Source organism: Montipora capricornis, chromosome 4 (genome assembly GCF_036669925.1).
Source record: "Montipora capricornis isolate CH-2021 chromosome 4, ASM3666992v2, whole genome shotgun sequence".
NCBI classification, from domain to species: Eukaryota; Metazoa; Cnidaria; class Anthozoa; order Scleractinia; family Acroporidae; genus Montipora; species Montipora capricornis.
In genome coordinates this window covers 12,422,544-12,437,543 of record NC_090886.1, presented here as the reverse complement: position 1 = coordinate 12,437,543, position 15,000 = coordinate 12,422,544, and the positions used below count along the sequence as shown (strand labels likewise).

General features: G+C 39.5%; 2 protein-coding genes across 5 annotated transcripts in view; one reads left to right on the top strand and one right to left on the bottom strand.

Moving 5' to 3' along the window:
* The window catches only part of LOC138045548 (lysozyme C-like), a 91,353-nt gene that overhangs the window by 22,773 nt on the left and 53,580 nt on the right, over positions 1-15,000 (bottom strand). The window contains exons 1-2 of one of the 4 annotated variants that reach the window (XM_068892092.1): positions 3,597-3,753; positions 3,488-3,524 (exon numbers count right to left, since the gene is read on the bottom strand). The exons of 2 other annotated variants lie outside the window; for them this stretch is intronic. The gene's annotated coding sequence lies outside the window, so the exon portion shown is untranslated. Of the gene's footprint in view, positions 1-3,487; positions 3,525-3,596; positions 3,754-15,000 lie in introns of those variants that run through there. One more of the 4 variants, XM_068892093.1, reaches the window with a different exon arrangement.
* Positions 1-15,000, top strand: part of LOC138045547 (ATP-dependent RNA helicase DDX55-like) — an 89,100-nt gene that overhangs the window by 65,436 nt on the left and 8,664 nt on the right. The window lies entirely within an intron of this gene.

Sequence of the window (15,000 nt, the reverse complement as noted above, 5' to 3'; positions counted from 1 at the left end):
TTTAGTGTTTTTATGTCATTAATCTTTCGCTGCGAATTCGAAATTCAGAGTTTCATATAAACTTAAGTTTTTTTCATCTGCCTTTTGGCTTGCCTCTTACCATGAAATTTTTGCGGGACTTTTATTTGCGGGTTGGCGATTTTTTGAGGTTTGCGGGAACAAACTTTTGGGGCGCGAATTGACTGGGAACTAATTTTTGCGGTTTTCTTTTCAAGCAGCAAGACTATTTTCAACTTCCATTACTTTTTGGTAAAAAACACTCAATCATCGAGAACGGGTGGAAAAATTGTGACATCTTGAGGCCTTAGAAGATGGTGTCCCTTAGAAAATGGTGACCTTTCTTTTGACTGCTTTGAAGTCGTCTCTTATGCCTTTGAGACTGGAAAAGTGTTGACTGAACCTTTTATCGTTTTGTTTTGTTTGTAGCAAGCTCCAATTGCTTTTTCTCAATGCAAATATCAAAATAAACGATCTTTTTTACCCCACTGTATGTGGATTAAAAGCCATTTTTAGTTATATTAACGGGAGTAAATTTTTGCTGTTTTTAATGTTGCCGGTTTTTTTTTTCTGCTGGAACTTATTTTTGCGGATCAAGTACTATCCGCAAAATAAAAGTGCTAATCTGATAACTCCAAGCTTTTGCGATACTATTTGCTGCAAACGTAAAACCAAAAAAAAATTTGACCTGTCATCAGATTAGACTGAAAAGAAGAGGAATTATGTAGCGGAAATAACATGTTCAGTCCTTCCTTAGTGTGTGGCATAAGCGTTTGCTAGGTGCACCTCTAGACATGCATGACATGCAGGAAAACGTCCGTCAGAGCAATTTGCAGTTTTTTTTTTTTTTTTGCAGACTATTTCACTTAAAGGGGCTATTTCACATCATTTTAAGGTGTTGCGGGGAAATCTTTGGTTAATCACGAGTTTAAAACTCGAAAATGGCAATGTGGAATTCCTTTACCGATACAATTATCGTTACATCACAAACGAAGTGATTCTGAGAAAAAAACCGACCTTTTCCAGGCGATTTCTCATAAACTTGAAAAACGTCGTGCCGACCTTTTGGCAAGATTACCCAAATGTAAAGCACCTGTCAATGTTAAGGCCGAGGAAAAGGGGGGGGGGGGGGGGTGGGGCAAGTGAAGGTGGTCAAATGTCCTTCGTGCGATCAAAATCGCTACCCTGGGGACATCACGTACAATCCAAATTCCTACCCTGGGGACAGCCTTCATGATCAAACTCCCGTGGATAGCCCCCACCCCAGCCCATCCTTTGAGCTTAAAATTGATAGGTGTTGCATCCATTTCATGATCTTGTCTATTTATCTTCATCTATGCTTCTCTTTCCTTTTGCAGTATTTCTTTCATGTTGTTCAACAGTTTTAAGTGGTTATTGCAATGTTTCATTCTACTCTTTGGGCATTTTGCGAATCATGATATTATATCATTTTGTGTGACATATTCCCTTTAAAGAAGAAACGTGTGAGTTTCACTTGAGACCGTGTTCTGTTATCTTTGAACTGAATTTATTACCAATGCTTGAAAAAGTAAAAGACCTCAAAATGGGACAGGACATTACAAAATAATTGAACGTGTGAACGTGTGAGCCAAACGGCTCTTGCTGGCACGACATCTGGGTGACGCATCAAATGGTCTTAATGATCCCCCATTTGAAATAATTAACTGGAACGCTGCAGTTCAATACCACCCAACTCAGTGCCTTCTGTTTTGTGTAACACGTACCCCAGGCAACCCAGTGTACGCTCATGGATCGTCTAGTTAAAACTTTGCAGAGAGTTTTATCCAAGCGTGCTAATCACTCTCCAACCTTTCCAGATAGTAGAGTTAGTTGAAAGTGTAAAAACTGGTTTGAGTTTCCTCCAATGCCTCGCTGGCTCACAGATTGTACCTCCCCTCTTTGGTAGCGTTCCGTGTGACCAAGTGATATTTCCGAATGAAATCAGTAGCAATCGGGTCAAAATCGGCAGATTATTATTCAGTTACAGATAAATTAAATTCAAGTATACAACTGAAACGGACTGGGAACAAACGAATTTGATTGACATTTAATAGTCACTTCTGATGATGTATGTTGTAACATGCGAACTGTTAAGTTTATAAAAGGTAGTTATGTAGTTCAAGCAAATGTTTGTAACTGCTGTTTGTGTTTTATCACTGCTTGTATTACATAATGCGTTTTTCTGTTAATGAGTCTTGCTTTCACCTAATTACTAAGTGGCCTCAAATTATTCAAGAAGTGAAATATGAAAATTTCGTTGAGAAATCAAAGGAATTGGAAAGGGTCAAATTATCACCGTAAGAACTTTAAAAAGCTGACGTTTCGAGCGTTAGCCTTTCGTTAGAGGGAATGACAAAGGGTTAACGTTCGATATCGCGAACAATATGACTGAAAAAAGGGATAACTCAGTCAACGCTATTTATTCCCAGGGGCAAAGAAGTAGGTGAACAACACTTCTGCATGATTCAGTGACAACTTCCTGATACAGGTACTAAAATTAAAAAAAAAACTTGGAGGGATATACGATACTCAGCTTACAATATGACCTGCGGGCTTTAACTAAAAACTAGTTGTAGCTATCACTAAGTTCCAACGAGAAAGTCAATCTAATAAAATATTTCTACTTGGTAGTATTTGCATGATGATGTTTTCAAAATCTACCGTAAGAACATGTGGAAAACCCCAGACAGGATTTACCATTCCTGACAAAGAGGTCACCTTAGAACTCTAATTATCTGGGAAAAAAAAAAACAAAAAAAAAATGGAAGTGATAAATTTATGAACAAGAAATTATTGCAGTAAGTTGAAAATTAATTACAATAACCAATCAGGATAGATTAAAAGACTAAACTTCATACAGTTAGCATAATCGTAACTGACCATACAATTAAGATTTAAGTTTAGATTTAAATTGATCGAGGGAATCTAAGCATCGTAAATAAAAGAACAAACGGTTCCATTCTCTCACAACACGATCAAAATCGTTAATTGGTTTTAGCATACGTAATCTTGACGATAAATTCCGAGCGTCTTAAGGTGTACGGCTAGTCTCTAACATCTTCTAAATAAATTAATAATCATTCAAGTTTATATCATACATGCAAGCCTAATTTGATCTTGAATAAAAAAATTAGGTCAAAATAAGTCCGTCTAGTTGCTAGGGAGAGCAGCTTAAGTTCGTTAAGTCTCCCTCCGTAAAATTTGTCTTTATTAATAATTCTTGTAGCTCTCCGTTGCACACCTTCGTTGATATCAATTAAAGAAGATTTATAGGGAGACCAAACTTCACAGGCGTACTCCAACTGTGGTTTGACCAGATGAATGTATAAGTTCAGGAACGCTTTGCGTGTTGGACTCAAGGTGATTCTTCAACAGCTTTTAATTATAAGAATTAGAGGGTGTCATTATGATCCCGTATCCCAAATAAGAAACTATAACCCACTGAAATTGAACTACGAGAATTCAATACCTGCGATATCTTCTGCGTCCCTGCCAAATCGTCGAACCTAAGACACCAAGAATTTAGTTAATACTGACCGTAATAATAACAATACTCAGGGTAAAGAGAATGATCTCACCTTTCGTGAACGATATCACTGAAAAAAGGGCTAACTCAGTCAATGCTATTTATACCCAGGGAAAACAACACTTCCGCATGATTCATTGACAATATGGTACAGGTATTAACATGAAAATGAAAACGCGGAAGGATATACGATATTCAGCCTTATAGTACACCATGATCTGCGGGCTCTAACTAAAACACGTACGACACCAATAACGTGATTAGTTTATGTTGATAGTAATAATAACAATACTAATGGTAATGAGAATGATCTCACCTTTCGTTAATCGTGTCACTGAAAAAAGGGCTAACTCAGTCAACACTATTATACCATGCAAGGAAAATGGCATGATTCAGTGACAACTTCCTGGTACAGGTATTGACATGAAAATGAAAACGGGGAAGGATATATGATACACAGACTACACTATTACCTGCAGGCTCTAACTGAAACCAGTTGAAGGTATCACTAAGTGCCATGCCCTAGTTCCGCAAAAGCTCGGAAGCGGGCCGTGATCACATTGCAGACTTTTACAAAGGTAAAAATGTTTACCTATGGCAAAATTGTCCTAGGTAAATTCATCTCGGGTTTCATTTTACCTAGGTGAGAAAATCTTAAAAGGTCACTCTACCCTGGGTTTGCCAGAGTGGGAAAAGAGAGATCTAGTTCTGGAGGGCTTTCTTCGCGCCGAGAGTTGAATTGTAACCCGTTATAATAACCTTGTTGCGGCCCGTCTTAAGAATACAAACTGTTGCTGCAACAACACCAGTTCTCGGTTAAAAAAAGATTCCAAATCCACCTAAGACTGAAGTGAAATTTCAAATTCTAAAAATATTCTAAATACTTGCTCTGAATTTTGCCATCGTCTTCGCGCTTTGCAGTAATAAAACAGTTTTAACTGGGCAGCAAGAAGTTTTACAAGATGACCTCACAGAGTGTTGTATGTCCGGATCTCAGGCTGTCATTAAGACGTTCGCCGACGAGATTTTATTAGTTAATTACCTCGGGAAATGAATTTTCCCTAGCTAACGCTTTTGGGTAGCTGTCAAGGGAAACTTTATTGTTCTCGTGACATATCCAAGCGCCAGACGATAAAATTTCCCCGAGGTAAATTACTTGGGGAAAAATCGGTCACACTGAAAAAAAAAATCAGTTTCCCGAGGCAAACTGTCAACAAGTCGAGTTTACCCGGGTAAAAAATTTGCAGTGTGACCACGGCTAATAAACGAGATGACCGCCCCTAAAGCTGTGTTTCTGTTTATTAAGATTAGTTACAAAATGTTTTATCATCCCGGTTTAACTGCAGAATACCCTGCCACATCGAAGCCGTTCCCCTGAAAAGGTTGGAAACAAGGATAGAAAGCCAATGTTGAGAGTGGATACACAGGTATGCGGATACGCAGTCATTTGCCTAGTTCCCAGTACCCCCGATTCCCAGTACAACCAAACCCTGAAAAAGTTGCATACGAGGTTGAGAGTGGACACGCCGATACAAAGTCGCTTTCCAAAGTCCCTGCAGTATTTTTCATTTGTGGACCGTCAAACAAACAAAAAATATCTTTTTAAGAGTGAGGGAGAAAGTACGACGCCCGAGCGAAACATAAGGATAAATTTTAATTAACGTGCTATGATTCGGTGAGAAACAACGAGCTATCTTAAACCGAGTAGCGATTGATGCATGTGTGTTTCCTTTTAAGATTGATGAAAATGCGTTTCTCCTTCTTAAACAGAATGATAGGATCAAGTGAAAAACAGTGATCTATCTTAATGGTCATTCCGATTGATGAAAACGAGGGGTGGTATTTTCGACTGTGTATTCGCGTATACACTTCACAATATACTTGGAAGCTTCAAAATGGCAGGGTATTCTGCAGTTACTCCATAGTCGTTTCAGGGTGATTAGAGTATAACTGCAGCGTTGGTTGAAGGAAAAAAACAATAGAGCATCCGTGTCAGTGTTTTGCCCATGGATTACGGTTGCCTTTTAGGTGTCAAGGTGTTACAATAATTTGAGTGGTGGAAATGTCACGGTGATGAATATTGTTGAAGAATGTTACTCGACATCAGCGACTAAAGATTATGTTAAAATTCTTGAACAGCTTTTAATTACATGAATTAGGCGGCGTAATTATGATCCTGTACTATGGCAAACTCATGATAACCGACTGAAAACTACAAAAATTAAAGTTCAATACCCGCTATATCTTCCGCGTTCCTGCCAAATCACCAATAAATGAGTTAATGTTGATAGTAATAATAACAATACTAATAGAAACGAGAATAACCTAACCTTCCGTGAACAATATCACTGGAAAAAGGGCTAACTCAGTCAACACTATTATACACAGGGAAAAGGAACTAACTGAGCAACACTTCCGCATGATTCAGTAACAACTTCCTGGTACAGGTATTGACATGAAAATGAAAACGGGAAGACTAAGCCTACAATAATACAATATGACCTGTGGGCTCTGACTAAAACCACAAATGTCTGAAACCGAGTTTCAGCAAACAAAACTGGAAACCGTATCATATATGTCCTCAAAACAGTGAACAATATGTAACATTGCATTAAAAACTGTTTTATTGTAGTAAAGTCTGTTTTAGTTTTATGGAAGCTTAAAAGCGGTGAAAAATATTTCCAGGAGACTTGTTTCCAGACTCCACGCAGTTAGCGGCCGCTTTTCTTTGACTTTGCTAAGCAGACACGGACCCACTCTGACGGTTGAAAACGAGGATAGGTTAAAGTGTCAATTAAAAAATATTTCTTACAACTACATTTATTGATACGACTTCTCTAAGCAGAACTCGACTCCTCACAAGTTGAAGGACAACAAATCGCGTAGACAATAAAATAGCACAAGGCAAAGAGCCACATTCATGTCTCTGTAGATTTTTTGCATTGCCAAATTTCCTGCGCGTCATCTTGCTGATAATAATCAGTGTCATACAAAACAGAAAGGTCTGTGGGTGACCTAAGCCGTCGTTGACAATGGCAACAGTGCTCACTCACAGAGCTCACTCCTAAAAACATATTCTCACGTTATGCTTTTGATGTAGCTACCAGAATATATGTTGTGCTGTGTTATATACACTTTCGCTGATCTTTAATTGGCCTTCGTTTCTGAAAAAAAAAAAAACCGCTCAAGGCGTTTTTCAGCAATGCTCCAGTTTTGAATAATAATACGTTAACATTTAATTAGCTCTTTTGCTGTTTCTAGGGCGAGCATGCACTGTTGTAAAATACACACTCGATGATCTTTTAAGGCCAAAAGGTACTTGTATGAATAGAAAAGAAAGATTTATTATGATTTCTGTACAGTCTTTTCTTAAAAGTAATTTCTATACCTAAATATTTGCCTTTAAATAGTGGAGAACTGTGGCGGAAGCCGTTGATTGCTTACTGTAACGCAACGTACCGTTTTCACAATCCTTCCTTACACCACCTCTACACCAGTGCAATATATTGTTTTACTATCTGAGACACTTCTCTAATGAGACTCAATGAACCTAGCCGGCCTCGAGAACAATTGTCAAGAAATTCTTTCCTCAGACAATCCTGGTTAAAACTGTTGGGACAATTCCCGCTTCCCCCCCCCCCCCACTTCCTCCCCCATTACAATATTGATATTTCACGGTGTCCGAAGTCAAGAGTAGTTTCACATCAATTGCACGAATTTTTTAACATTGTCTGTGGGGAAGGAGGGATGCGAAAAAGGCAGCGAAAGAAGACAACGAGTTGCTCATATAACGATGGAAGCATGAACAGTAAATTCTCTACTTCTCCGACAAGTGTCCCAAAGTCTTTTGACCAGGATTGTAGTCATTGTAATGCGCCCATCAAATCGAAACTTCAACATTCCCCCTCCCGGGCAACCCCGGGCATTTGACTATCTTCTGTGCCCGGGGAGTGGGGAATTTGACCTTTGCCTTCCGGAAGAGTCAGGTTTCAACTGATTTTTTTTTAGAGCGCCGAAGTCGCTAACAGCAAAAAAGCACGTGTTTGGGCGCCATGTTTGGGCGAGATGGAAGAGTTTAAAGGACGAGATATAGCATTTGTGAGTGATTGGCTTACAAAAAAGGTCTTCAAAAGTCGGGGGCAAACAGACAAATCCGACAACAGGGTAGGGCATTTGAACACTATTTTGGCCCCAGGGGATGGGAATTTGAGCGATTCAATCTTCAAAGTTCAAATGCCTGTAGTTTGCCCAAGGCGGGGAAAGGGATGTTGATGTTTCGAGTTGATCGGTGCATAACTAAAGTATTTCTTCTTGGTAGTGTTCGTTCGAGACCTTCCCTGAAAAACTGAAAGATTAAAAAACTCGTGCATGAATAGATGCCTTTTTGAATTTTTATAAATCATGATTTCCTGCCTCTGCCAATTATCTGAATTTTAGCATTACTTATTTTCCTCTTTTTACAAATGTAAAGTGCCATTTGCCGAGTTCCCAGTACCCCCGATTCCCAGTACAACCAACCCCTGAAAACGTTGCATACGAGGTTGAGAGTGGATACGAGGATACAAAGTCGATTTCCAAAGTCCCTACAGTATTTTTCATTTGTGGACCGTCAAACAAACAAAAAAAAATTTTTTGAGGGCGAAGGAGAAAGTACGACGCCCGAGCGAAACAGAAGGATATATTTTAATTAACGTGCTATGATTCGGTGAGAAACAGCGATCTATCTTAAACTGAGTAGCGATTGATGCATGTGTGTTTCCTTTTAAGATTGATGAAAATGCATTTCTCCTTCTTAAACAGAATGATAGGATGAAGTGAAAAACAGTGATCTATCTTAAAGCGCGTTGACATTGATGGCCATTCCGATTGATGTCTACGTTTTTCCTTTAAGGCTTGATGAAAACGAGGGGTGGTATTTTCGACTGTTTATTCGCGTATCCAGTTCACAATATACTTGGAAGTTTACTTGAGTAGGGGTGGTATTTTCGACTGCGTATCCTCGTATCCAGCCTCTTCAGAGGTGCAGCTTCAAAATGGCAGGGTATTCTGCAGTTACTCCATAATCGTTTCAGGGTGATTAGAGTATAACTGCAGTGAAGGTTTATGGAAACAACAATAGAGCATCCGTGTCAGTGTTTTGCCCATGGATTACGGTTGCCTTTTAGGTGTCAAGGTGTTACAATAATTTGAGTGGTGGAAATGTCACGGTGATGAATATTGTTGAAGAATGTTACTCGACATCAGCGAATAAAGATTATGTTAAAATTCTTGAACAGGTTTTAATTACATGAATTAGGCGGCGTAATTATGATCCTGTACTATGGCAAACTCATGATAACCGGCTGAAAACTGCAAAAATTAAAGTTCAATACCCGCTATATCTTCCGCGTTCCTGCCAAATCACCAATAAGTTAGTTAATGTTGATAGCAATAATAACAATACTAATGGAAACGAGAATAACCTCACCTTCCGTGAACAATATCACTGGAAAAAGGGCTAACTCAGTCAACACTATTATACACAGGGAAAAGGAACTAACTGAACAACACTTCCGCATGATTCAGTAACAACTTCCTGGTACAGGTATTGACATGAAAATGAAAACGGGAAGGGATATATGATACTAAGCCTGCAATAATACAATATGACCGGTGGGCTCTGACTAAAACTACAATTGTCTGAAACCGAGTTTCAGCAAACAAAACTGGAAACTGTATCATATATGTCCTCAAAACAGTGAACAATATGTAACATTGCATTAAAAACTGTTTTATTGTAGTAAAGTCTGTTTTAGTTTTATGGAAGCTTAAAAGCGGTGAAAAATATTTCCAGGAGACTTGTTCCCAGACTCCGCGCAGTTAGCGGCCGCTTTTCTTTGACTTTGCTAAGCAGACACGGACCCACTCTGACGGTTGAAAACGAGGATAGGTTAAAGTGTCAATTAAAAAATATTTCTTACAACTACATTTATTGATACGACTTCTCTAAGCAGAACTCGACTCCTCACAAGTTGAAAGACAACAAATCGCGTACACAATAAAATAGTACAAGGTAAAGAGCCACATTCATGTCTCTATAGATTTTTTGCATTGCCAAATTTCCTGCGCGCCATCTTGCTGATAATAATCAGTGTCATACAAAACAGAATGGTCTGTGGGTGACCTAAGCCGTCGTTGACAATGGCAACAGTGCTCACTCACAGAGCTCACTCCTAAAAACATATTCTCACGTTATGCTTTTGATGTAGCTACCAGAATATATGTCGTGCTGTGTTACATACGCTTTCGCTGATCTTTAATTGGCCTTCGTTTCTGAAAAAGACAAAAACCGCTTAATGCGTTTTTTAGCAGTGCTCCAGTTTTGAATAATAATACGTTAACATTTAATTAGCTCTTTTTCTGTTTCTAGGGCGTGCATGCACTGTTGTAAAATACACACCCGGTGATATTTTAAAGTAAAAAGGCGCTTGTATGAATAGAAAAAAAAAAGAGCCATTATGATTTTTGTACAGTCGTTTTTGAAAAGTGATTTCTATACCTAAATATCTTTCTTTAAATAGCCGAGAACTGTGGCTGATAACGTTTGACTGCTCACTGTAACGCAACCCTCCGTTTTCACAATCCTTCCTTAAACCACCTCTACACTAGTGCAATGTATTGCTCGACTATCTGAGACACATCTCTAATAAAATTCAATCATCCTAGCCGGCCTTGACACCAATTATCAAGAAAATTTTTTCCTCAGACAATCCTGGTCAAAACTGTTGGGACAATTCCCGCTTCCCCCCCCCTCTCCCCCCCATTACAATATTGATATTTCACGGTGTCCGAAGTCAAGAGTAGTTTCACATCAATTGCACGAATTTTTTAACATTGTCTGTGGGGAAGGAGGGATGCGAAAAAGGCAGCGAAAGAAGGACACGCGTTGCCCATAAGGATGGAAGCATGCACGGTAAATTCTCTACTTCTCCGACAAGTGTCCCAAAGTCTTTTGACCAGGATTGGAGTCATTGTAATCCGCCAATCAAATCGAAACTTCAACATACCCCCCCCCCCCCACCCCGGCATTTGACTATCTTCTGTGCCCGGGGATTGTGGTATTTGACCTTTGCCTTCATGGGGTGGGGAAAATTGGACCGGAAGAGTCAGGTTTCAAATGATTTTTTTTTTCGGGCGCCGAAGTTGCTAACAGCAAAAAAGCACGTGTTTGGGCGCCATGTTTGGGCGAGATGGAAGATATTAAAGGAAGAGATATAGCATTTGCGAGCGATTGGCTTACAAAAAAGGTCTTGAAAAGTTAGGGACAGACAGAAAAATCCAACGACAGGGTAGGGCATTTGAACACTATTTTGGCCCGAGGGGGCGGGAATTTGAACAATCCAATCTTCAACAGTTCAAATGCCCGTGGTTTGCCCGAGGCGGGGAAAGGGATGTTGATGTTTCGAGTTGATCGGTGCATAACTAAAGTATTTCTTCTTGGTAGTGTTCGTTCGAGACCTTTCCTGAAAAACTGAAAGATTAAAAAAACTCGTGCATGAATAGATGCCTTTTTGAATTTTTATAAATCATGATTTCCTGCCTCTACCAATTATCTGAATTTTAGCATTACTTATTTTCCTCTTTTTACAAATGTAAAGTGCCATTTGCCGAGTTCCCAGTACCCCCGATTCCCAGTACAACCAACCCCTGAAAAAGTTGCATACGAGGTTGAGAGTGGATACGAGGATACAAAGTCGCTTTCCAAAGTCCCTACAGTATTTTTCATTTGTGGACCGTCAAACAAACAAAAAAAATTTTTTAAGGGCGAAGGAGAAAGTACGACGCCCGAGCGAAACAGAAGGATATATTTTAATTAACGTGCTATGATTCGGTGAGAAACAACGATCTATCTTAAACCGAGTAGCGATTGATGCATGTGTGTTTCCTTTTAAGGTTGATGAAAATGCATTTCTCCTTCTTAAACAGAATGATAGGATGAAGTGAAAAACAGTGATCTATCTTAAAGCGCGTTGACATTGATGGCCATTCCGATTGATGTCTACGTTTTTCCTTTAAGGCTGGATGAAAACGAGGGGTAGTATTTTCGTATGCGTATCCTCGTATCCAGCCTCTTCAGAGGTGCAGCTTCAAAATGCCAGGGTATTCTGCAGTTACTCCATAATCGTTTCAGGGTGATTAGAGTATAACTGCAGTGAAGGTTTATGGAAACAACAATAGAGCATCCGTGTCAGTGTTTTGCCCATGGATTACGGTTGCCTTTTAGGTGTCAAGGTGTTACAATAATTTGAGTGGTGGAAATGTCACGGTGATGAATATTGTTGAAGAATGTTACTCGACATCAGCGAATAAAGATTATGTTAAAATTCTTGAACAGCTTTTAATTATATGAATTAGGCGGCGTAATTATGATCCTGTACTATGGCAAACTCATGATAACCGACTGAAAACTACAAAAATTAAAGTTCAATACCCGCTATATCTTCCGCGTTCTTGCCAAATCACCAATAAATTAGTTAATGTTGATAGTAATAATAACAATACTAATGGTAACGAGAATAACCTCACCTTCCGTGAACAATATCACTGGAAAAAGTGTTAACTCAGTCAACACTATTATACACAGGGAAAAGGAACTAACTGAGCAACACTTCCGCATGATTCAGTAACAACTTCCTGGTACAGGTATTGACATGAAAATGAAAATGGGAAGACTAAGCCTACAATAATACAATATGACCTGTGGGCTCTGACTAAAACCACAAATGTCTGAAACCGAGTTTCAGCAAACAAAACTCGAAACCGTATCATATATGTCCTCAAAACAGTGAACAATATGTAACATTGCATTAAAAACTGTTTTATTGTAGTACTGAGTCTGTTTTAGTTTTATGGAAGCTTAAAAGCGGTGAAAAATATTTCCAGGAGACTTGTTCCCAGACTCCGCGCAGTTAGCGGCCGCTTTTCTTTGACTTTGCTAAGCAGATACGGACCCGCTCTGACGGATGAAAACGAGGATAGGTTGAAGTGTCAATTAAAAAACATTTCTTACAACTGCTTTTATTGACACGATTTCTCTAAGCAGAACTCGACTCCTCACAAGTTGAAAGACAACAAATCGCGTAGACAATAAAATAGCACAAGGTAAAGAGCCACATTCATGTCTGTGTAGATTTTTTGCATTGCCAAATTTCCTGCGCGTCATCTTGCTGATAATAATCAGTGTCATACAAAACAGAATGGTCTGTGGGTGACCTAAGCCGTCGTTGACAATGGCAACAGTGCTCACTCACAGAGCTCACTCCTAAAAACATATTCTCAGGTTATGCTTTTGATGTAGCTACCAGAATATATGTTGTGCTGTGTTATATACACTTTCGCTGATCTTTAATTGGCCTTCGTTTCTGAAAAAAACAAAAACCGCTTAATGCGTTTTTCAGCAGTGCTCCAGTTTTGAATAATAATACGTTAACATTTAATTAGCTCTTTTGCTGTTTCTAGGGCGAGCATGCACTGTTGTAAAATACACACTAGGTGATCTTTTAAGGCCAAAAGGCGCTTGTATGAATCGAAAAGAAAGAGTTGTTAAGATTTTTGCACATTTTTTTTTAAAAAGTAATTTCTATACCTAAATATTTGCCTTTAAATAGTGGAGAACTGTGGCGGGGGCCGTTGATTGCTTACTGTAACGCAACCCACCGTTTTCACAATCCTTCCTTACACCACCTCTACACCAGTGCAATATATTGTTTTACTACCTGAGACACTTCTCTTATGAGAGTCAATGAACCTAGCCGGCCCTGAGAACAATTGTCAAGAAATTCTTTCCTCAGACAATTGTAGTCATTGTAATGCGCCGAAAGTTCAACATTCCCCCTCCCGGGAAAACCCAGGGCATTTGACTACCTTCTGTGCCCGCGTAGTTGGGAATTTGACCTTTGCCTGCGCGAGGTGAGGAAAATTGAAACGGAAGTGTCAGGTTTCAAATGTTTTTTTTTTTTTTGGAGCAGCGAAGTCGCTAACAGCAATAAAGCACGTGTTTGAGCGCACGTGTTTGGGCGAAATGGAAGATATTAAAGGAAGAGATATGGCATTTGCGAGCGATTGGCTTCCAAAAATGGTCTTCAAAAGTTGGGTACCGACAGACAAATCCGACGACAGGGTAGGGCATTTGAGCACTGTTTTGGCCCGAGGGGGCGGGAATTTGAACGATCCAATCTTCAAAAGTTCAAATGGCCGTGGTTTGCCCGAGGCGGGGAAAGGGATGTTGAAGTTTCGAGTTGATCGGTGCATAACTTAAGTATTTCGTCTTGGTAGTGTTCGCTCGAGACCTTCCCTGAAGAATTGAAAGATTAAAAAACTCGTGCATGAATAGATGCCTTTTTGAATTTTTATAAATCATGATTTCCTGCCTCTACCAATTATCTGAATTTTAGCATTACTTATTTTCCTCTTTTTACAAATGTAAAGCCACGGTTCCCGTTTGTTGCGCCTTACTTTAGGGATTCTAACGGCAACGTTGTTTTATTTCCATGGGAGCGTATGTTTTTTCTGTAGGAACAAGTTCTATCGTTTGTCGTGATTGGCTGGTTCCCTTTTTCGACCAATTGCATCCTTCGTAAGGTTTGGTAAGGACGTAATGTCTATTGTTGACGAGTTTGGGCACATACATTCTGTCAAAAGTGGCGGTCATACGAAGGTTTGGTGGGGAATACATTTTAACACGTGGGCTATACATTTTGTCGATTTATTTCCCGTCTGAAAAGATATCTACTGAAGATCAGATTATCGATTTTGCGCTTGGACTCCAGAAGAGTTTTTTTCGCATAGGAGTATTCCCAGTATCGAGCAATAACCTTGGATCTGAGTCAACTGAGGGCGCTTTCCTTTTGTCAGAACTGGCCGGCCAGACCTGTCATTTTGCAAAGTAAATGTTACAATTTGAAGAAACAGTGGCATGATAATCCCTCGCATTCTTCTGAAGGAGTATATATTGTCGTGGAAGACCATTGAGTTGAAGGCGTTATGGAGTCAGTCCTTCCAAATGCTCAGTTTTGGCCGGTCAATTCTGTCAAATGGAAAGCGCCCTGAGTCTACGACACAAACTTGGAGAATCCCAGTCCAATCTTGTGTTCTGTTGTTTTTGCTTTGGTTTAACATTCATAATGACGTCAATCGATTTAGTGTACTGCATTCCGCAACATAAAGTCATGCTCGCCAGTGCCGGCTGCTGTGCTTCGAAGAAATTACTTGTCCATACACGGCGCATCACGAGAAGTTCGCATCACTGTTTAGCACAGAGTATTTGTTATTTTATTCCTTTGCGTGTTCCAGGACTAGAAATGAACTGTTTCGGCGGAAGTCACGCAAAGAACTGATCGCTCCATACGAAGGGCAACGGCTCCTACCTTTAACTCCTACCAAGTTAATAACCTAGCTGATATCGGCAAATGTACTTT